Genomic DNA, 22,530 nt, shown 5'->3' on the forward strand with positions numbered 1-22,530 from the left:
AGTCAAAAACCTTTTGAAGAGTTACATCTTTTGATTTATTCAGAAACAGTCACTGGTAATCGATTACCAAATCAGTGTAATCGATTACACAAAGCTTTTATGTGAAAGGATGTGACTCTTCACATTTGAATTTGAATTTCAACTTTCAAAGGCACTGGTAATCGATTACAGCTTTTTGAAATTAATTGGAACGTTGTAAATTCAATTTGAAAACTTTTTCAAAACAATTTTGCTACTGGTAATCGATTACAATAATCTGGTAATCGATTACCAGAGAGTAAAAACTCTTTGGTAAACATGTTTTGAGAAAAATCATGTGCTACTCAATTTTTGAGAAAAACATTTCATACTTATCTTGATTAAGCCTTCTCTTGATTCTTGAATCTTGAGTCTTGAATCTTGATCTTGATTCTTGAGATCTTGAACCTTGAATCTTGATTCTTGACTCTAAACTTTCTTCTTGAGTCTTGAATTCTTCTTGATTCTTATCTTGAACTCTTGAATTGTTCTTGATTCACTTGAATTGTTCTTTGATTGATCTTTGATTCACTTGAGTTGTTCTTTGATTGATCTTTGAGCTTTTTGTCATCACCTTTGTCATAATCTTTTGTTATCATCATTGTTATCATCAAAACACCTTTGAATCACCTTTGATTCACCATGAAGCTTTGCTTCTACAATCTCCCCCCTTTTGATGATGACAACTTCTGAAATCAAGAAACACACACACACACACACACACACACAGTTTTTCCTAGTCGATCACTCACATAAATTTACATTCTCCCCCTTTGTTTTTGAATTTATGCTTATCTAAAAATTAAGTTGATTACTCATGTGAGTTCTTGATTTAATCCCTATTTCTCTCCCCCTTTGGCATCAACAAAAAGCCAAAGTGCGTATCAAATTTGAAGTATTCAAATACATCCATACAACATTCATGGAAAAAATATCAACCAAATCAAGAAGCAAGAAACATGAATAGATCAAATATATGTAAAAACCATACATAAATGACATACACAAGAATAATTAAGTTTAAAACTTCATAACCAAATAAAAGTGCATACCTCTAGTCATATATCATCAAAATAATTAAGTTTAAAACTTCATAACCATAAACACCCAAGAGCAAGTAAATATAATCATCATATTCAGTCATACAAATCAAATAATAAAAGAAATACTAAGTATTCAAATGTCATGAAAACATAGCCAAATACAAGGCTTAAAAACAAAATATAATAATTAAACAAGAAAAGAGAGAAGCTTATAGAAATCAAACAATATAATAAATTATCCTCACATTATATTAGAAGCATATGTGCATAAATAACAAATAAGTCATAAGTCATCAAAACATAAATCATTTGTCTAAGACTATGTGGTTTTGTGAAGATGTCTACAAGTTGGTTTTTAGTATCTACAAATTTTAAAACACAGTGTGGTAAATATGATTTCTTTGTTCTAAATCTTGATATGTGGTGTTCTCAGATTCAGTTAAATAGCTAATTTAATTTGAGTTATTGCAAATTTGATTTCTTTGTTCTAAATCTTGATATGTGGTGTTTATGAAAATGCCTTATGCTTTTGATTCACATTTAATCAATTGGTAGGAATAACACTGTTACTAATGGGTGTCTGGAAACATATTGATGGGTGTTTTCATAAATGCCTTATGCTTTTGAGTCACATTTAATCCACTTTGATAAAATTTTCCTCCAATCATGATTATATTGTCTATTAATCTTGCATTAAGAATTTAAACCATTTTTTTAGGATGTGGTAAGAGCAAAAATGCACCTTTTTGACTATTGAATATATTTGTCATGTTCTTATTTCATTTGTCGGATCCTAGATGGTCAATCAGAGCTTCATGTGTTAGATTAGTAACTAGAATTTTGGTAGATGTTGCTATTATCTTTAAGGTAGTTATAAATGCTTGTTTAGTTTTCATAGGCAGCATATTCATTTACACGATCTTGTCTTCTGCATCTTTTCTCATTCAGTGCCTGGTTTATTTTCTATTTTAAGTATTTAAAAAATAATCATGATTTAAATTTGAATATTCCATCTTGAGTTTGTTCTATTTTAGTGTTTATAATTATAGAGCCCAAATTCGTTGCAATTAGGGAATTGGAATAGGAATAAAGGTTATTTCTACACATTTTAGATACATATAGAAGAGACTTCAATGTTTTCTACTATGTCTATATTTCCAAAAAATATTCAACTTTTGTCTTAGGATAATGGTTTTACTAGTTATACTAAATTACTTGGCTTTTTGTAGGAATAATTTTGGCAATCATGTTATGGGGATCTTTGATACCTTCATGGTCTTTCAGCTCCTCAGCTTCATATCTCACCGATCGAGATCACTCTTTTTATTACAATTCTGTCGTTGGTGTAATCTACTGGCAATTAAAGTTCTATTTTGACCACATTCATGTATGTCTTGCAATTAGTGAAGCAAAACAACTAGATTGGGAATGAGAATGAGGTAGCTATGAGAATAGTGCATTGTTTGGAGCATTTGCATCAATTGACACTACCCATTGCCTAAATAAAACTCTTGTTATTTTTAACAGTTATTTGGTGCATGCTGCTTATGGTTTATTATTTTTCTCATCAAATATTACTTTTTTGTTTGCCATTCTACTCTAAAAATTTTGGAATTATGTTGTAGGTTGGTAAGATATTGATTGTGTTAGTATTACCAATGATCAATTATGATCTAGCTACAGTCATGTTTAGCCTTCCCTATTGGGACCAATTGATAGATAAAAGTTTTGTCGAGACAATATAGCACTTTTGAGGTTAATAATTTGCATTGTCTTAATAATTTTTTTGTTGACATATATAATCAGAGTATACTGTCTCAAGAGGGTTAACCCTTTTAATCTTAGTGCTTCATTATTTAAGGGAGATTCTACTATCTGTGATTTGGTTTCTAACTTTGAAACACATTGTACTAAGTATTTGATATTCAAATTCTTCTATAATTTCTATAATTTTTAAGGGTGGTTAATAAGTCACCATGCTTGTGGCCTCAATTTTGAGTAATAGAGCATGATTTAGTTCTTGATTGAAGCTTGTTGCATTAGTGCATTATTCTACTTCTAGCAAATTCCCATTGAAGTTTTTTTTTTGTGAATAATTGTGAACTGAGACATTTGAATATTTGATCCATCTTTCCAACTCCGCCTAGTGAGGAGAAAAAGGTTCTTATTTTTGTGAATAATTTTGAATTGTGATGTGGTAAGTACATGTGATTTTATCCAATCCATTGCACCTGGACCTACATATTTATCTTGTTTCACTTGACAAGAAATCTCTATCATGGGAAAAGCTAGGTTTGCAGAATGGATTGATTTCAATCCAATCTATTGAACTTTCAATACTTTTATTTGTTGAAGGCATTTTTCGATTATTATAGAAATAATGACACTGACATTGAGTAAGTCATTCATATTTTTAAACTTGCTATCCAAGTTGACAAGTGGTAAATATGATTATGGTAAGAAATCTTTGTTATTGCAATCTTATAATATTTTATTTAATAATATTTCTAATAGTATTAACATAAAAAGAAATAATTTGGAAAGTTCATGTACATGCTTGAGTTTAAGTCCACTCTATTCCTTTGTCTCATGATCCATTATTATCATAGCACTCTGCCATTTTTTAACCCACAGGGAAAAGGTTTATACCTCTGTTATTCCATTTGGCTTTAGTTTGGGAAGCTATAGTTTTCTAAATGTTGAGCATAGCTCTAGGGGTAGGGAGTTGAATCATTTTCTGGTGTAATTGTCCTACATTCCTATCTTATTGCAAGTTCAATAAGACTATTCAACTATTCATACATTTGGCTCCCATCACGAGACTTTGTATTACTCATGTTATGCACAAGGCTGTTAAAGATAATAGATATCAAATTGTTACTATAATGGGGAGGTCAATGCTCCTTCCTATACCAATTGCTTTGTTTAAATGTGCTACCTCCTACTGAAGTTTAAATGCTCCTTTGTTGATTGATATTCCTCTTGCTTCCAGAGATCAAGGTACGAAGTTTACATGTTAGAAGCTACATACAAGGATCCAGTGGTGCATTTATTTATTCTTGCCACTGAGCAACATTGAGTATCATTTTTACCTTTCTTTTAGCCTTTAAACCAACTGATAATTTAGTATCACAACAAAGAGGTTTATCTTTCTTTTATGTTGCCCTTTTAAATGATGGGATTAACTGCAACTTAATGTGAAGGTTTGCTATAAATTTGGTGTTATTTGGTTGAAAGTGTTGGCATGATCGAGCCATAACATTAGTTTAAACGGTATAATAATGTCTTTTGTGTCTTCATCATTTCTCTTTTACTTACTTTATCGTTATTATTTCATGGAGATGAATTAAAGGAAAGAAAAATACAGGAGGTAATCGTAACATTTGCACATATTTATATTTATCTCGTAAGCCTTTTTATGTGTAAATTGAGTGTTAATGAACCCAATATCAAAGCCATGTTGGAATTTAGCAAGCATACTTTTATGCATTTGTTAGCATTCTAGTGATCATGTTTTATTTTTGGTTTATATATGGATTCTATACTTAACACAATGACCGATAATACTTATTTGTTATTTTATTAGATTATTATATAACATGCTTAAAGGTATAAAATGAATCTTACACATATTCACAATCACTTAATTTAAATCTATTAAAAATTAAGTTTTATATATTTTATATTGATTACAATTTATCGTCCAAAAATATCTATTTAATATACATCTTGCAGATTTTATATTGGTTAATAATTTAATGATATGTGTGGTTGTCATATGAATTATAGAAACATACAATATCACTGGAGATGTTTTATGCATTTCTTTTAATACCTGATGTTAATAAAGTTCAATTATTTGTCTAGTTTTTTTGCCACAATGGTTCATCTGAATTTAAGTGTATTCACCCTAATGTTTGTTAAGAGTGTGATTGGCAAACACAGATTATTTTCTAATAATAAAATGCTCTATAAATTACCTCCAAGTTGTTTATTTGTTTTACCTATCCTGTTAGATGTGGGATATGCGTGTTGCTGGTCCAATACCTACAAGTTGTTTAGTTTATTTTATTGTTGATGATTGTACAATATTTTAAAATGATAAATTCATTTTGTTTAATATACAAAATTTTCAAGTAGTGTGTGTGGACTGAGTGGTTTCATTTCATATAGCAGATATTCAAGATTGACATGGATATGGAAGATGAGTTGGGTGATGCATTACCTCTATTTCTAGGGGAAAAAAAGATAACAAAGTTGTTGACCCTCTTGTTAAGGAAGATGCAAGTGTGGTGCTTTAACCTGTTACTATTTGTGTGGTTGCGTTTTAACTCTATGCTGTTATATATTGGATATTTTAGACTAGCATAGAGTTGTTACTTTGATGGTGCCTAACCAGCCTGAAATTAGGACCCTAAGTGAACACTGGTAGGAGTGAAGTCTATCTTGACTTCATTTTTCTTTTTTCCCCTTCTCATGTTAATCTTTTTTCACCCCCTTTATCTATCTCTCAAGAACACATGACAAAGTAATTGTGCGATTTAGGGGATAATTATACTACCATTATGTCATTTTTTATTGCATGCACTTTAACTAGGTATACATTCATTTTGGTTCTTTTTTTAAAAAAAAATTATCTACTTTCTAAGTTAGTTTTTGGGAAAACTGTCTTAGAAAGTCTACTTTTTAAGATGATTTTCACAAAACCGTCATAGAATGTACATTATTTAAGACGATTTTGTGAAAATCATCTTAGAAAGTATACTTTCTAAGACGATTTTCTCAAGAATCGTCTTAGAATAGTCAATTTTTTTAACATTTTTAAAATATAAAACAACATTTGAAGACGATTTATCAGAAAATCGATGTAGATTGCGAGATTCTAAGAGGATTTAAAAACCGTCGTGGAAAGTTAATACTTTTCACGATGGTGTATTCAAAGATGGCTCATTACCATTGTGGAAAGCATAAATTAATCGCCTTTGAATACCTTTTATGTAGTAGTGTCTAGTGCATACAGTTTCATTGAGGTCTCTTTTAGTTTGCTTCAAATGCTAATTGGTGTCTCTAGAGAATAAGAAACGAGAAGGTGTGGAATAATGTTGTTATTGGGATTTTGGTGAAAGTACCAAATCACTCAAGAAACATAATGAATATGGTATCATCTTCACAGGAACTTGTGTAATAAATGAATAATTTTTAGTAACATAATTAGACTATAGAAATGTGGAACTAAGATTAATTAAATTTAATTAACAACATGCATAAAATAGAGAAAGTTAAGGAAAGAAATAAAAAGGGAAATAAAGGAAAGAAATATTGATTTGAAGATTTTTGTTGAAAGTAACTCAAATTAAATATGATTGTATAAAAATAAAGATTAAAAAGCTAGAGGATTGAGTTTTGGAATATATCAAACACTTGGCATGCACAGTAAACAAAATTTCAATCATTGAGAAGGATCGTCGATATTCAACTTCATTGGAGTTTTGGAATTTATCAAACACTTGGCATGCACAATAAACAAAATTTCAATCATTGAGAAGGATTGTCGATATTCAACTTCGTTGGACTTTCTTGCATGCTTTCACTACAAATTATTATTCAAATAAGTTTAAATTATCATCAACCCACAAAATATTCAATCCTTAATCCTTTAACTAAGAGAACCTAAGTCCTTTGATTCCACTATTAGTCCCTTGAATTAGTGAGACCAAGGTACATGCATTAAGAAAAAGGATTTTAACAATGACCAATCCTTTTTACCCTATCCTTAGGCATAAAAACAATTGGTTGTCTTCTTCAATTTGCAATTCAAAAGAATTTCCAATTACAAATGAATAAATAAGATCATGCAAACATGTGATCAAGCCATATAAAAGCATTAAACATAGAAGAAAAACAATAATAACACTTTATTGAATAGAAATAAGGTAGCAATTACATGAAAGTAGGACCAATTGCATTAAACCCCAATGAAACAGAGAAGTTAGCTACACATAGTCATGGAGAAAATCTTCCAAAACCGTCAAGAATGTCTCTATCTCTTTCTCTCTCAAATGTCAAATGTCCAGGCCTTTAAACTAGGTTAGACGTTTCCTATTTAAAGCAATGGGACAATATGTTGGATCAAGTGGCCTCAGAATAATTAAGAAGAGGGGTTGAATTAATTATTCCTAAACCTTTACTGATTAAAAATTTACTCTTCTAAGGCTTTTACTATGTTGTTAAGTAACTGAAGAACATAAAAGAAACTTAATCAAAAGTAAAAGCGGGAATTAAAGTGCACAGTGGAAATTAAAAGAGTAGGGAATAAGGAGACAAACACACAAGAGTTATTATACTGGTTCGGCAACAACCCGTGCCTACATCCAGTCCCCAAGCGACCTGCGGTCCTTGAGATTTCTTTTCAACCTTGTAAAAATCCTTTTACAAGCAAAGATCTAAAAGGGATGTACCCTCCCTTGTTCTCTTTGAACAACCTAGTGGATGTACCCTCCACTAGAACTGATCCACAAGAGATGTACCCTCTCTTGTTCTCAGTCAACAACCCAAGTAGATGTACCCTCTACTTGTACCACAAAGGATGTACCCTCCAATGTGTTAAGACAAAGTTCTCAGGCGGTTAGTCCTTTGAAACTTTGTGAAAGGGGAAACAAAAGAATTCTCAGGCGGTTAGTCCTTGGCGAATTCTTTTTGGCAAAGGGAGAAGAGAAGGAAAAAGATGAATAGCACGAGTTTTTGAATAAAGAACTTTTCTTGGAAGAGAAGGTTTTGAACAAAAACTTTTAGAAAGATGAAGAAAAGATGAAACTAGAAAGTTCTGAAAGAAATGAAAGAAGATGTTGAAAGATAGATTGGAAGATAGAATGATTGAAAGAGATGATGGATATGAATGAGATTGTTGTTATGTTTCATGCCAAGGTCACATATTTATAGTTTCTTGATGACTCAAGTCAAAACTTGTAACTCTTGGAAATTCCTTTAAAACTAATAACTTAAAAAGATATGACTTTTGAAAGAATCTTCAGAAACAAGACACTTGAATAAATGTGACTTTTGGAAATGAATTTTTCGAAAATAGTCACTGGTAATCGATTACCATAAAGGTGTAATCGATTACACATTAAAAGATGTGACTCTTCATTTTGAATTTTGAAAATCTTTAACATTTTAAAACCACTGGTAATTGATTACTATAATCTGGTAATCAATTACCAGAGAGTAAAACTCTTTGGTAATGATTTTATGAAAACTTCTTGTGCTACTCAATGTTTTGAAAAACAATTTAATACTTATCTTGATTAAGTCTTCTCTTGATTCTTGAATCTTTGAGTCTTGAATCTTGATCTTGATTATTCTTGAATCTTGAATCTTGAATCTTGAATCTTGATTCTTGATTATTGAAATCAAATTTCCTCTTGATCTTTGAAGTGTTCATTACTCAATCTTGAACTCATTCTTGAATGTCATCATCTTTGTTATCATGAAGTGATCATGACTTTTGAGCTTTTTGTCATCATCTTTGTTATCATCAAAACTCCTTGAATCAATCTTGATTCATCATGAAGCTTGCTTCTACACAATAGCCACTACAACCCAAAAGAAAACAAAACAAAAAAATGGCTAAAAATCTCACAGGTCTCGTTGCATAGGGGTACGATTGTTGTTGCACAAATGTGCATCTTTTGAAGAGATTAGAATAGCATTGCACAAGATGTGCAAATTTCTTCACAAACAATTATGGTTTTTTAAAGTGCAACATTGACACACCAAATTTCGTGGATCATAATAGTTATGATGCTAGTATGTGCATCCTTAACAGCTCAAGAGATTTTATTCTTGCAAAGATGGTTGGGCACCATGGCAAACCACCTCCTTATGAATATGAAGTTGCATATCTTAAGGAAGTGTTGAATCAACATCCCTAATTTTAATTATGAAAAACCATTAGCAATGAAAATGTAAAGTTGATGGATTTGTGTTATAACTATCATTTCTACTCAAGTTTTTTCAAAGTTAAACATCCTTGAAACGCATATGTGCAAGCATTTTGAGGTTCTCAAAATAAACTCAAAAAGGTTATCTCAAAAATATTGTCAAGAGTAAGCCTTAAAAGATTACTCGAAGCCCATCCACATGACGAAGAATAGTTCTTCCCTTTGAGTAATTGAACTTGGAAAAGCACAAGACAAGGCCCTTACATAGAAGATATATCAAGGGCTACAAAGAACATCCAACATCAGAATGAAGTTGCACCATAGTTTACATCAAAATGATGAAGTATGAGACTATGAGAAGTGAACTTCAAAATGGAAGTTCATAATTGTTCATCACTGAACCTTAATGACAATGTATCGTCATCCAGATGTAGTCCCTAAAGGAAACTGACTCATCAGAAGACAGAAGTTGAAGACATCTCATTTTTCATATAAGCCAAATTCATGGAGCATAATTAGAAAATACACCTTCTACATCGGTTATTTAGGACTTTCTACATCGGTTTTTAACTGATGTTGAAAGTACCGATATTGAAAGTATTATCGTTAACATTGGTTTCACACCATCGGTTATCTGAATAACCGATGTTATATAATAATAATTACACCAAAAAAACTGTATGCATGTTGATAGTTGACATTGGTTTTTATAAAAAACCGATGTTAACGTATATATTAACATCGGTTTTGTATAAAAACCGATGTTGACTTATATATTAACATCGGTTTTCTATAAAACCGATGTTAGGTTAGAAATGTTAACATCAGTTTTTATACAAAACCGATGTTAATATATACGTTAACATCAGTTTTTATGTTAACTGTTTATAGGTTAACATCAGTTTTTAAACAAAAACTGATTTTAATCTATATGTTAACATCGGTTTTTATCAATAACCAATGTTAACATTTTTAATATTAACATTGGTTTTCTAGGAAAACCGATGTTAACTTACACAAACAACATCAGTTTTTTGAGGAATCGATGTTAAGATGTATGTTAACATCGATTTTTTCCAAAAATCAATGTTATTTGTGTAACTTAACAACGATTTTCTAGGAAAATCGATGTTGTTTTTAGGTTTTTTTTAAAATAAACTTTCTGTTTTTACAAAAATCCCAAAATTTAACCTGTAAAATTGAAATCAGACCACAACATTTATCATTTGCATTCTGCTTTCAAACAGTTTTTAGCAGAAAGCTATATTAAACTATCAATTGATAACCATGAATAAATGATTTATTAACAACTATCAATAAAAAATATTCAATGTTCAAATGACATAACAATTGGCAAAAATGTAAAGCAAGGTAGTAAACTAACTAAGTAACCTAAAATGGAATAGTTCCCTAACGCACATCCTAAGTTCCCTAACATCCTAACTTTCATTTCTAACTTTGAGATAAAATTTAGCCCACTGAATGCGAAGCGCCTTCAATCTCTCTGCTTCCAATGGTCTAACATCGTTAAAATACTGCATGATCAAATAAAACATAAGTCAATAATGTAATACCAATGACAAGAAAATAAAACTTGTTTGAAATAAACAATTACCGCTTCCCAATTATTCCTGAAAGTTCCTAAGATTATCGTGGACATCTAGTGCATGACGTAATAGCCACACTCGGTGCTTCCTTTTTGTCTATTACACTAAATACATAATGAAATTTGGATATTAATTAAACGTTAACTACAATTAGTGTACACACACATAAGCAGTATATATAAGTAGAATTTTTCTTTAAATGACGTACCTTAACAACAATCCACCTAGCACCAGCCTTGGATTTAGACTGTGGAGTATCATCAAGTCCTTTCAAAGCACTGTTGAATACGAAGAACATTAAAATATTGATGTTTTTCAGTTATGCTAATGCAAATGTATTGAAAACAACACTGACCTGTTAATTATTCCCTTAAGGTAGTTGTCTGGTCTGTTATGCAAGGAACAAAACCAGACAACAACGTTTTCCTTAGGCAGAATAACGACCATTTGCTAGTGTCTACTTCATTGGAGACGAATATGGTTATTATAGTAGTATACATTATTTAAATTTAGTTGTTTTGTTTGACTTACCCATTCAGGTAGGCTCCAAGGTAGACATCACGTTGTGAACTCTGCATCCAACTCTTCATGTAGCTTTTTGATTCAAACTACGATTGCCCAGATCTCTGAATAAACTGTGGCTCGAGGAATCCATACACATCAGAATTCCCCGCTCATATACTTGTCTTAGTCAGATGCCTGTTGTTGTTAAGACAAAGTTAATTATGTATGAATTTAAAAGAAAAACTTAGGTAATTAACAATAAGCTAAATTGACTTACAGAATCCACAACTGTATGACAGATATGTTGAGACATTGACTACCATGTGCGATTTTAGAGAGATCTTCGTACTTTATGTACAACGGGAAGTTTGGATGACACACTCCAAACATGGTAGCATCCCAGTTAACCTGGAAAGGCTGCAAGAAAAGCTCTGGGATGGTCAATGTCATCAAATATAGCGGATCATCGACCTCAGGATCCGGCCTTTGTGGAGGTTTTGCTGGAGAAACAACTGCTTGCTGATCAAACATAGTTAAATAATTACGCTGAATAAATTAATTGAAAAAGGAAGCATATAATCAAAGTAAAATACTTGTACTGATAAAGCCTTCATGAGATGTGTCGGCCAAGCAAGGAAGGTGTTAAGTGTCTGCCCCACTAAGGTAACCTCATCAGTGGGTACAAGAACGGGAGCTTGTGCATCTTTAACCTCCTCAACACCAACCTTCACTTGGCCAGGCAACAAAGGAATGTTGTGAACTGTTGATCCCTCATAAAGTCTTCCAAGGGCAACCAGGTGGGGCGGATTTGCTTCGATGTACAGCCCACACTTGTTTGAGTCACCCATCTTTGGATCGTTCCCTGAGGGATCAACACAACTCTCCTTTGTGCCGACACGAGGCCCTGAAGGAGCAACCTCAGGCTCCGGAGGCAGTGCAAGTCCCTGTGATTGCATGTGTGATTGAAACTGGGGCTGCATCTAGCTGAAGGATGCCATGAGTTGTCGAGTCACTTTTTTTGTGATCGACTCCTCCAGCTGGTCCCTGATTTGTTGGGTCAGCTGTTGTAGGTCTTCAGAAGGGAGGGAGGAAGAACTACAAGAGGTTCGTGGAGCCGATCCAAAATATTTCTTTATGGTGACACCGGCTCCAGCAGCATAGACACGGCCAGGGTGTTCTGGTCGCCCAATGGTAGCAGTTAGGACATCCTGACATCCATGGGGGATGAACGATCCCTGTGATGCTTGCTCCTCCAAAGAATCCTGTAAAAAACACATATATTTGTCCAAGGCATTCATAGAATAAACAAAGATAGTTGCAATTCTTAATTGAAAATGACTTACGATCTTCTCAACGATTTCCTTTATTGCCTCAGACGTCATTTGCCCAATTTTCTTCGTGCGGGCCATCTTCCACTTCACGTAGCATCTGATGGGAGATGAAGGGTCAATGACGCCATCAGTGCTTCCAGACTGAGCAGCTTCCTCCAGTTTCTTTTTTGTCTTCTCTGCCATGAGCTTTTGTTCTAAATATTCATAACCCCCACGAGACAACACGTGGGGGCAGTGTTTTGCTTTTGGATGGCCTGTGCCTTTTTCAGCACATCCTACAAAAATCAAACATTAATGAAATTGATTACTACAATGAATTATAACAAGTGAATCATTTATGGAAAACAACTAAAATGACAAAGTACATACCTCCCAAGAAAGGTTTCTCTGTGTCTCACAAAACTGGGCTCATTTATCCTTGCTAATGCCATATTTTTCACAGACAGTGTCATCCACACCATCCTGATCGGCTGCAAGGGCCCATTTCCTGGTCAAGTCTAATTTAAACTGCCTTCACCTCTCACTGACAGTCTGAAGAATTTTCTTCTTTGTCCTACTGTTAGAAGCTTTAGGGATTTCAAATTCCTCCTGACAAATAAAAAAATTAGGTTTTATTGTAAGTAAACTATAAGTTATGCCTATTAAAGAAAATCAAAGAAGAAAACTAAGATACCTGAATATCCCTCCAAATATGTTCTTAATTTCTTATGGGGATCGTCGGCCTTGCCGGTATCAGGATCAACGTTGACCACTAGTCTCCCTGCACCAGGTTGTCTAATGGCCAACGATCGTAGCCATGTCGCTTTGCGTGTCCACTTCATGGTAGACGGAGACGTTGATAGGTCCGCAGGGGGAGGAGGAGGAGGAGGAGGCGAGCGAGGTGGAGTAGCCATGGTCCTGTAAATAGAAAAGCTTGAGTTAGTTAACATTATCAAAAACCACAATATAAGTTATGTAAATAAACTTACCAAAATCAAATACATAATTAGAAAATTACATTAGGCGATGTTAATTAATTCTCCTTCATCATGATCATTACGATTAGCATGAACGTCGTCAGGTTCTTCTTCTTCGATGATGCTAGGAGTGATTTATGTGGACAAAGGACTAACATAAGTGTCCATGTATGAATCATCATCATCTACATTAACACCAATTGTTTTCCCGTGTAGAACCACGCACCACCTTTCATCCCAAGGGTCTTGCACATAAAATACTTGTTTAGCTTGTTCTGCCATGATGAAAGGGTCATTGTGATAAGCTAGTTTCTTTAGGTCTACCAACGTAAATCCTACATCGTCGGTCTGCACACCGGTGTTGTTGTCAACCCATTTACATTTGAAAACACACACAGTAAATTTGACATAGTTAAGCTCCCTAATTTCATCAATGAACCCAAAGTAAGGGATGGAAGCTACATAGGGATTGTCATCATGCACACTTGCGAAGTGTTGAGATTCAGCCCTTAGGGTGACCCCGTTGTTTTGCATTGTACTTTTGTCGTCTTGTGCTTTTGTGTAAAAGGAATACTTGTTTATGTCGTATCCTTGCCAAGTTATAACATTTCTTTTAGGCCCATCTGCTAGCTTTCTTAATGTTTCTGAAACATTTTCATCAGCAAAGATTGTATCTTTAAACCAATCAGAGAAAGTCTTGTTATGCTTTTTCAAGACCCAGCTCTTTGACATTTTTGGATTATTTTGTTTGACTAAAGCTTCATGCTGAAGTATGTATGGCAAAACTTCATTAATGTTGTTCAACACATACAAGTGAGCTTGTAACAAATCTTCTAAACTTGGAGTGATAACATGCAGTCCTCTTGAACCCTTACCACCCACTCTATCGTCATGCCGAGACTCAGGAAGGCCAACAGGTTTAGCCTTTTCAATGTACTCTGAACAAAATTCAATGGCTTCTTTTGCAATGTACCTTTTAGCAATAGATGCTTCCGAACGATGTAGATTTTTGGTATAACCTTTTAAGATCTTCATGTATCGCTCAATTGGGTACATCCACCGCAAATAAATAGGACCACAACCTTTGATTTCTCTGACTAGATGAGCAATTAAGTGAATCTTGATGTCAAAGAAAGCAAGGGGAAAATACATCTCCAACTGGCACAGTATAATTGCGACCATATTTTCTAGGTCATCAAACTTGACAGGATCAAGGACTTTGCTACATATGTCATGGAAGAAAAAGCTCAGGCAAGTTATGGCTAACCTTACTTTGTTAGGCAAAATGTCTCGTATGGCCATGGCTAACAATTGTTGCATCAACACGTGACAATCGTGAGACTTTAACCCTACCAGCTTCAGGTCCTTCAACTGCACAAGGCTCTTAATATTTGAAGAGTATCCTTTTGGGACCTTGACCCGATGAAGACACTGACAAAAACTTATCATCTCCTTTCTGGACAAAGTATGACAAGTTGGAGGCAAGTATATTTTTTTTCCCATCAAACCTTGGATGCAACTGTGATCATATACCCATGTCAGCTAGATCTTGACGGGTATTCAGACCATCTTTCGTCTTGCCTTGAATGTTAAAGAGCACCCCAATCACACTGTCACATACATTTTTCTCCATATGCATAACATCGATACAATGTCTAACATCCAGATCTGACCAATACGGAAGATCAAAGAAAATGGACCTCTTCTTCCATATGCAAGTCTTATTTTTATCCTTCTTTTGGGTCTTTCCAAATACAATATTCAAGTGTTCAACCCGCTGGAAGACCTGCTCACCAGTCAATAGTATCAGCACAATTTCGTGCTCTTGACTTCCATTAAAAGCTTTTTTCAGTCATCTGTAAGGGTGATGTGGTTTTAGAAAATGACGATGCCTGCTATACATTTTTTTTCTACTATGTTTCAATTGTATGAAGCTTGTGTCTTCTTCACATATGGGGCATGCATGATGACCCTTGACACACACACCACTCAGATTTCCATATGCGGGAAAGTCATTAATGGTACAGAAAAGCATTGCATGCATTTCAAAAGTCTCCTTGTGAAATCCATCAAACACTAAAACCCCCTCATCCCATAACTTTCTCAGGTCTTCAATCAACAGACTTAGATAAACATCAATGTCATTTCCTGACTGTCTTGGGCCCGATATCATCATAGACAACATCATGTATTTTCGCTTCATACACAACCTAGGAGGCAAACTGTAAATTACTAGTAGAACTGGCCATAAACTGTGTTGAGTGCTTAAATTGCCATACGGATTCATTCCATCACTGGCTAGTCCAAGCCTAAGATTTCTTGCCTCTTTGCCGAAATCCGAATACAAACCATCAATCTTCTTCCAGTGGGAGCAATCAGCTGGATGATGGACCATTCCATCAGAGTTTCTCCTATTTGCATGCTAGGTAAGGTCTTTTGCATCGTCTTCATTAGCAAAAAGATGCTTAAACCTTGGAATGATGGGAAGATACCACAACACCTTTGCTGGAGGGCCCTTCTTTGAGTTTTCATCAAAACTGCACTCTTCATCATCCTTCACCTTGTACCGTGATGCCCTACAACTGGGGCATTTGGACATTTCTTCAAATTCATGCCTGTATAGTATGCAATCATTAGGGCAAGCATGAATCTTCTCATACTCCATACCCATCGGACACAGGATCTTCTTGGCCTGATAGTAGCTTTTAGGCAACGTGTTTTCCTCTGGAAGCAGATCGTGCACTACTTCAAGCACTGAAGTAAAGCTTTTGTCACTCCACCCATATCTGGCCTTGACATTAACCAGACTTAAGACCGCTGACAACAGCGTCAACAAATTCTTGTACCCCAAATACAAAGGCTTCTTTGAGTCACTCTGCAATCTTTCATACACAAGGGCATGAGCTTGCTGAAAAGACTATTGTCCAAGGTCATGAATCATATCCTCCAAGCGATCTCCCATTTCTACATCAAATGGTTCAGATTGGGGCCCACTCTGCATGTTTTTCATTTCACCATGCCATATCCACGTCGTATAATTCCTCTTAATTCCATCACACAACAGATGCTCTCGTATATCGTCCAGTATTTGTCATCTTCCGTTCAAACAATTGATGCAAGGACAATAATATTTTCCATCTTTATCCGGTCGACCTCTTTCAGAAGCAAATTGCAAGAACTGCTCCATGCCTTCCTCATATTCTGGGCTGATGCAACTTTCATTCATCCAACTTTGATCCATCTAAGTAATAACCCCGTGATACTCACAAAGTTATTCGATGCATGAAAATCTCACTTTTTTATTATAGGTGTGGCCTTATCCCATTTGGGAAGACGGTCTTTTATGGTAGCTTCATACGTCAGGGTTAATTTTATTTTGTTAAATTTGACAAAATTTCGGCAGCATTTCACATTGGTCTCAAGTATACAACATGAAATTGGTGATATTAATTTCCCGATAATCAAGTATGCACTCAAAGAACGAATCGAAATGCATTGTACCGAAATTTCATCAAATTAAACAAAATAATGTTAACCTTAATGCATGAATCTACCATAAAAATATCAGTCTCCCCAAACTGTCCAAACGGACAATTCAAGATTGAATACAATGATTAATGCAAATTGTCCGCAAGAATCAAATGGGAATCTAAGGTTCACTCATCATGAACACAATTTGTATAGCTTATATCAACTGTCATTAACAGCAGTGAACAACTAATAATAATATTAGTTGGTAACAAACATTTGTACCTATGATGATGAGCAGCACGGTCCAAAATGAAAGCAACAATGAATGACCACCTAAATCAATCATCATTCTGAAAAATAGATATCAATATGTGGCAATTAGTAGGCTTTATAAAAAGCCTGTGTGTGTGTGTGTGTGTGTGTGTGTGTGTGTGTGTGTGTGTGTGTGTGTGTGTGTGTGTGTGTGTGTGTTGTGTGTGTGTGTGTGTGTGTGTCTCTGTGTGTGTATGTCTGTGTGTCTCTGTGAGTGTGTGTGTGTGTGTGTATGTGTGTGTGTGTGTGTGTGTGTGTCTCAGTGTGTGTATGTGCAATGGCACACCGTGTTTCGAGAAACTTTTGTGGCCAACATTCCATCAAAAGTTTAACTCAATTAACCAAAATGATACTTCAACAATATTCCAAAGAAACAATTATATAATTTCTATAGTAAATTGTGACATAATTTAGAAATAATTGGAAGCATAAGAATACTAAGTACATTTAACATTTAGAAAACTATATGCAACAAACTACTATGCTCCAACATCTGCAAATTTGCAGGTTGTAGCCAGTATTTCATGCATTACAAGGCAAAGATTTCCAAAGGTGAACTTATATATATAACAGGATGTAACATTCTCTTTTTATAGATTTTGACATTGGTATTATTATTAGATAACATAAATATCTCTTTAATGTTTCTGCTGGAGTTTGAAACATTGAAATGATATTTTATTGGGGATGTTGATATTATATTCATTTCCTCACAATAAGCCCCCATCTTCACCTAGTTTATCTTCTTTGGGTTATTTTATGTCGAAAGTTAACAAATAATTGCAGTCTCATTATTGATCCCTGTACTGCAGTGTAAGGTCAATCTCAGATGGGGTTTTCTCATTAAATGCCTCCCTTCACATTGCAATGGAGAAACTATAAAGGACTAGACTCAATATTGTTGCTTAAGAGGGTGTTCCTGGAGAAATTCTTCCCTACATCTAGGACCACTGCCATCAGAAAAGACATTTCAGGCATCAAGCAACTTAATGGAGAAAGCTTGTATGAGTACTGGGAAAGATTCAAGAAATTGTGTGCAAGCTATCCTCACCACTAGATTTCTGAGCAACTCCTTCTTCAATATTTCTATGAGGGACTTAGCAACATGGAGAGGAGTATGATTGATGCTGCCAGTGGTGAAGCCCTTGGTGATATGACCCCTGCGAAGCTAGGAATTTGATTGAGAAGATGGCTTCCAACTCCCAACAATTCAGTGCAAGAAATGATGCTATTGTTCTTAGAGGAGTCCATGAGGTGGCCACGGATTCATCTTCATCTACTGAAAATAAAAAGCTTGAAGGAAAACTTGATGCCTTGGTCAACCTAGTAACCCAGCTTGCCATGAATAGAAATCTACACCTGTTGCAAGAGTCTGTGGTCTATGTTCTTCTGCAGATCACCATACAATCTCTGTCCTTCTTTGCAGCAATCTGGAGTCAATGAGCAACCTGAAGCTTATGTGCAAACATTTATAATAGACCTCCTCAGCAGCAAAACCAACAACAACAGAATAATTATGACCTTTCAAGCAATAGATACAATCCAGGTTGGAGGAATCATCCAAATCTGAGATGGACAAGTCCTCCACAACAACAACAGCTGTCCCTCCTTTTCAGAATGCTGCTGGTCCAAGCAAGCCATATGTTCCTCCTCCAATCACAACAACAGACAGTCACAACAAAGACAACAAGCAATTGAGGCTCCTCCTCAACCTTCCTTAGAAGAGTTAGTGAGGCAAATGACCATCCAGAATATGCAATTTCAGCAAGAGACAAGAGCCTTCATTCAGAGTCTGACAAATCAGATGGGGCAGATGGCTACTCAGATGAACCAAGCTCAGTCCCAAAATTCTGACAAATTGCCTTCACAAACTGTGCAGAATCCGAAAAATGTGAGTGCCATCACCTTGAGGTCTGGCAACCAAATTCAAGTGCCTCCACCAGTAGCAGCACCTGCACCTGAACCTGTCAAGCTTCATTCTACACCTGAAAAAGAGGATGAGATAGTTGCACAAAAGAGAAAGCTTCCTAACAAAAATTTTCATGCAGGTGGACCTTCTTCTAGTAATTCTGACTTACAGCAGCCTCCTATCCCTCTTCCATTCCCACCTAGAGCAATTCCAAACAAAAAGATGGAAGAAGTGGAAAAGGAGATCTTGGAGACCTTCAGGAAAGTAGAGGTGAACATACCTCTGCTAGATGTCATCAAGCAGATTCCAAGATATGCCAAGTTTCTAAAGGAGTTGTGCACCCACAAAAGGAAGCTCAAAGGCAATGAAAGGATTAGCATGGGTAGAAATGTGTCAGCATTGATAGGTAAATCTGTTCCTCACATTCCTGAGAAATGTAAGGACCCAGTACTTTCTGTATACTTGCATTATTGGGAACATAAATTTGAGAATGCCATGCTAGATCTAGGAGCATCAGTTAGTGTCATGCCTCTGTCCATTTTCAATTCTTTATCTCTTGGACCTTTGCAATCTACAGATGTGGTGATTCATTTGGCAAATAGAAGTGTTGCTTACCCCGCAGGTTTCATAGAGGATGTGTAGTTCGGGTTGGTGAACTTATTTTTCCTGTTGATTTTTATGTTCTTAATATGGAAGAGGGATTTTCCCATGGTTCAGTTCCAATTATTTTAGGCAGGCCATTTATGAAAACAACCCGAACCAAGATAGATGTTTATGCTGGCACATTGTCTATGGAATTTGGTGATATTGTTGTTCATTTTAACATTCTTGATGCCATGAAACATCCATCTGAGGATCATTCTATTTTTCGTGCTGAGATAATTGATCAGATTGTTGATGATTATATGTTTGATTTTGATTCTTTCATGGTAGGAAACATCCATTTTTATCTATCTGCATACTTGTCATTCCTTATGCATTGAATCTGAGTTTGAATTTGATCTGTATCTGATTTTTATGCTGAGATGAATTGAATTTGAGTCTGGTTCTGATTTTCTGGGTGTTGTACCTCTTGATGTTGATTTTTTAGAGTCAGAATGCACTAACCATGTTGCAGGAAGTACATATACTTCTGACTTGCTTTATGAGGTACAGGCTGAGGAACCTTCTTCTTCTCCTACCTGGTTCCTCCCACTGTTAGCCACCACCCACACCAGAGTTGAAGCCCTTACCAGCAACCTCAAATATGCTTACTTGGAGGACAAGGAAAAATTTCCAGTGATCATCTCTGCCTCCCTTGATGTGAGCAAGAGGAGAAGTTGTTCTAGTGCTCAAGAAGCACAAGAAAGCCATTGGATGGACTTTAGCAGACATTCCTGGTATTAGCCCATCTACCTACATGCATAGGATACTTTTAGAGGATGGAGCTAAGCCAGTGAGGCACCACACGGCGACTCAACCCGTCATTCTAGATGTGGTGAAAAAGGAAGTGACCAAGCTCTTACAAGCTGGAACATCTACCCCATTTCTGACAGCCAGTGGGTGAGTCCAGTCCAAGTGGTTCCTAAGAAGACAGGCCTCACAGTGATAAGAATGAAAGGATGAGCTTATCCCCACAAGAGTCAGAATAGTTGGCGAGTCTGCATTGATTATAGGAGGTGAACAGGTAACCAGAAAAGATCATTTTCCCCTGCCTTCATTGATCAAATGCTTGAGCGCTTGGTAGGTAAGTCTCATTACTATTTTCTTGATGGTTTTTCTGGTTATTTACAAATTCATATTGTCCTGAGGATCAAGAAAAGACCATATTCACCTGTCCTTTGGCACTTTTGCCTATAGAGGATGCCCTTTGGCCTATGCAACCCCCTGGTACCTTCCAGCAGGTGTATGCTTAGCATTTTCAGTGATTTTTTAGAGATTGCATAGAGGTGTTTATGGATGATTTTACTGTTTATGGATCCTCTTTTGATACATGTTTGGATAGTCTGGATAGAGTTCTTAGTAGATGCATTGAAACTAACCTTGTGTGAATTTTGAAAAATGTCACTTCATGGTAGAACAAGGTATAGTTTTAGGGCATATCATTTCAAGTAGGGCATAGAGGTAGACCCTGCAAAAATAGATGTTATTTCACAATTGCCTTACCCCTCTTGCGTGCGAGAGGTTCGTTCTTTTCTTGGTCATGCAGGGTTTTATAGGCGCTTTATCAAGGATTTTAGCAAAGTGGCCCTTCCACTATCCAATCTGCTGCAAAAGGAGGTGGAGTTTGATTTTGATGACCGGTGCAAAGAGGCTTTTGATTGCCTCAAGCTTGCAGTGACTACCACCTCTATCATTCAGGCACTGATTGGACAGCCCCATTTGAGCTTAATGGACCGATGCATCCAATTCCTCAGTGGATGTTTGCTCAAAGACCTCCTTACTTCACCCTACTTCCTTCCGTCATGACTTAGGGAGTTTTCTTTTTCTGTCTCTTCTTTACTTTTATTGCACTTGTCCAAATTTATTGATTGTTTGATTGTTCTTGATCTTATGATTGTGCTACATTGAGGACAATGTGTTGTTTAAGTGTGAGGGGGGAGAGAAGATTGTTCTTTAATTTTGTTGGGTATTCTAGTTTAATTTTATTAGGTTTTCTAGTTTAATTTTTAGGTTTTCTAGCTTAATTTGTTAGGTTCTAGCTTAATTTTTTATTTTGGTTTTATGTTTTGTGTACAACATTGCATGTTCTCTTTGAATTATGGTTATGTACATGTAATGGGTAATTGTTTTTGAAATAGGAGTTTCTTGGCATTTTGTGAATTGAATCCCTTGTTTTTCTCTACATGTCAAGTTAGTTTTGAAGTTCGAATTAAAGTGATAGATTTACCCTTGGTGAAATTTGAGCCATCATCATCTATTTTATTCGGTGTGTTTTGCCCCATTGATTGCTTGCACAATAGCCTTGGCTTGACTCTTGTTGATACTTCTTGCTTCACATGCATGTTGGGAGATGATTTAGGCATTTTTTCTTATAAGCCTCTAGCCAAATAGCCTACCTGAATTAATTCCTTTGATAGCCCCTTTGAGCCTATGTTCCCCTTTCTTTGTTTTGAAGCTCATTACAAGCCTTAAGTGAAAAACCATGATTTCACCCTACCTTAAGGAATTTTGGAGCTTTGGAATTGTTTTGGGAATAAGTGTGAGGGGGGGGGGGGTATGTTTCATTGGATGATATGTTTTTATTGGCCATGCTTGATGATGTATACATATATTGCCTAATTGTTGCTTTATTTTTCAAATGCTTTCAATTGCTACTGTTCACGTTAAAAAAAAATAAAAAAAATAGAAAAAGAATGAGTTGAATAAATGAGGTCTTGGTTTGAAGACTTGGATTGGTTTGAGGACTTGGTTGATTTTGTTTTGGGTTTTTTAAGCTTATTTGTAATTTTGGTTTTGG

General features: G+C 35.3%; 1 non-coding gene across 1 annotated transcript; it reads right to left on the reverse strand.

Moving 5' to 3' along the window:
• Positions 1-18,134: 18,134 nt before the first annotated feature.
• LOC112999995 (small nucleolar RNA R71) lies at positions 18,135-18,241 on the reverse strand. Its single transcript, XR_003265268.1, has one exon. It is a non-coding gene; the product is annotated as a small nucleolar RNA R71 (small nucleolar RNA).
• Positions 18,242-22,530: the final 4,289 nt, after the last annotated feature.

This window comes from Glycine max, chromosome 17, assembly GCF_000004515.6.
Source record: "Glycine max cultivar Williams 82 chromosome 17, Glycine_max_v4.0, whole genome shotgun sequence".
NCBI lineage: Eukaryota > Viridiplantae > Streptophyta > Magnoliopsida > Fabales > Fabaceae > Glycine > Glycine max.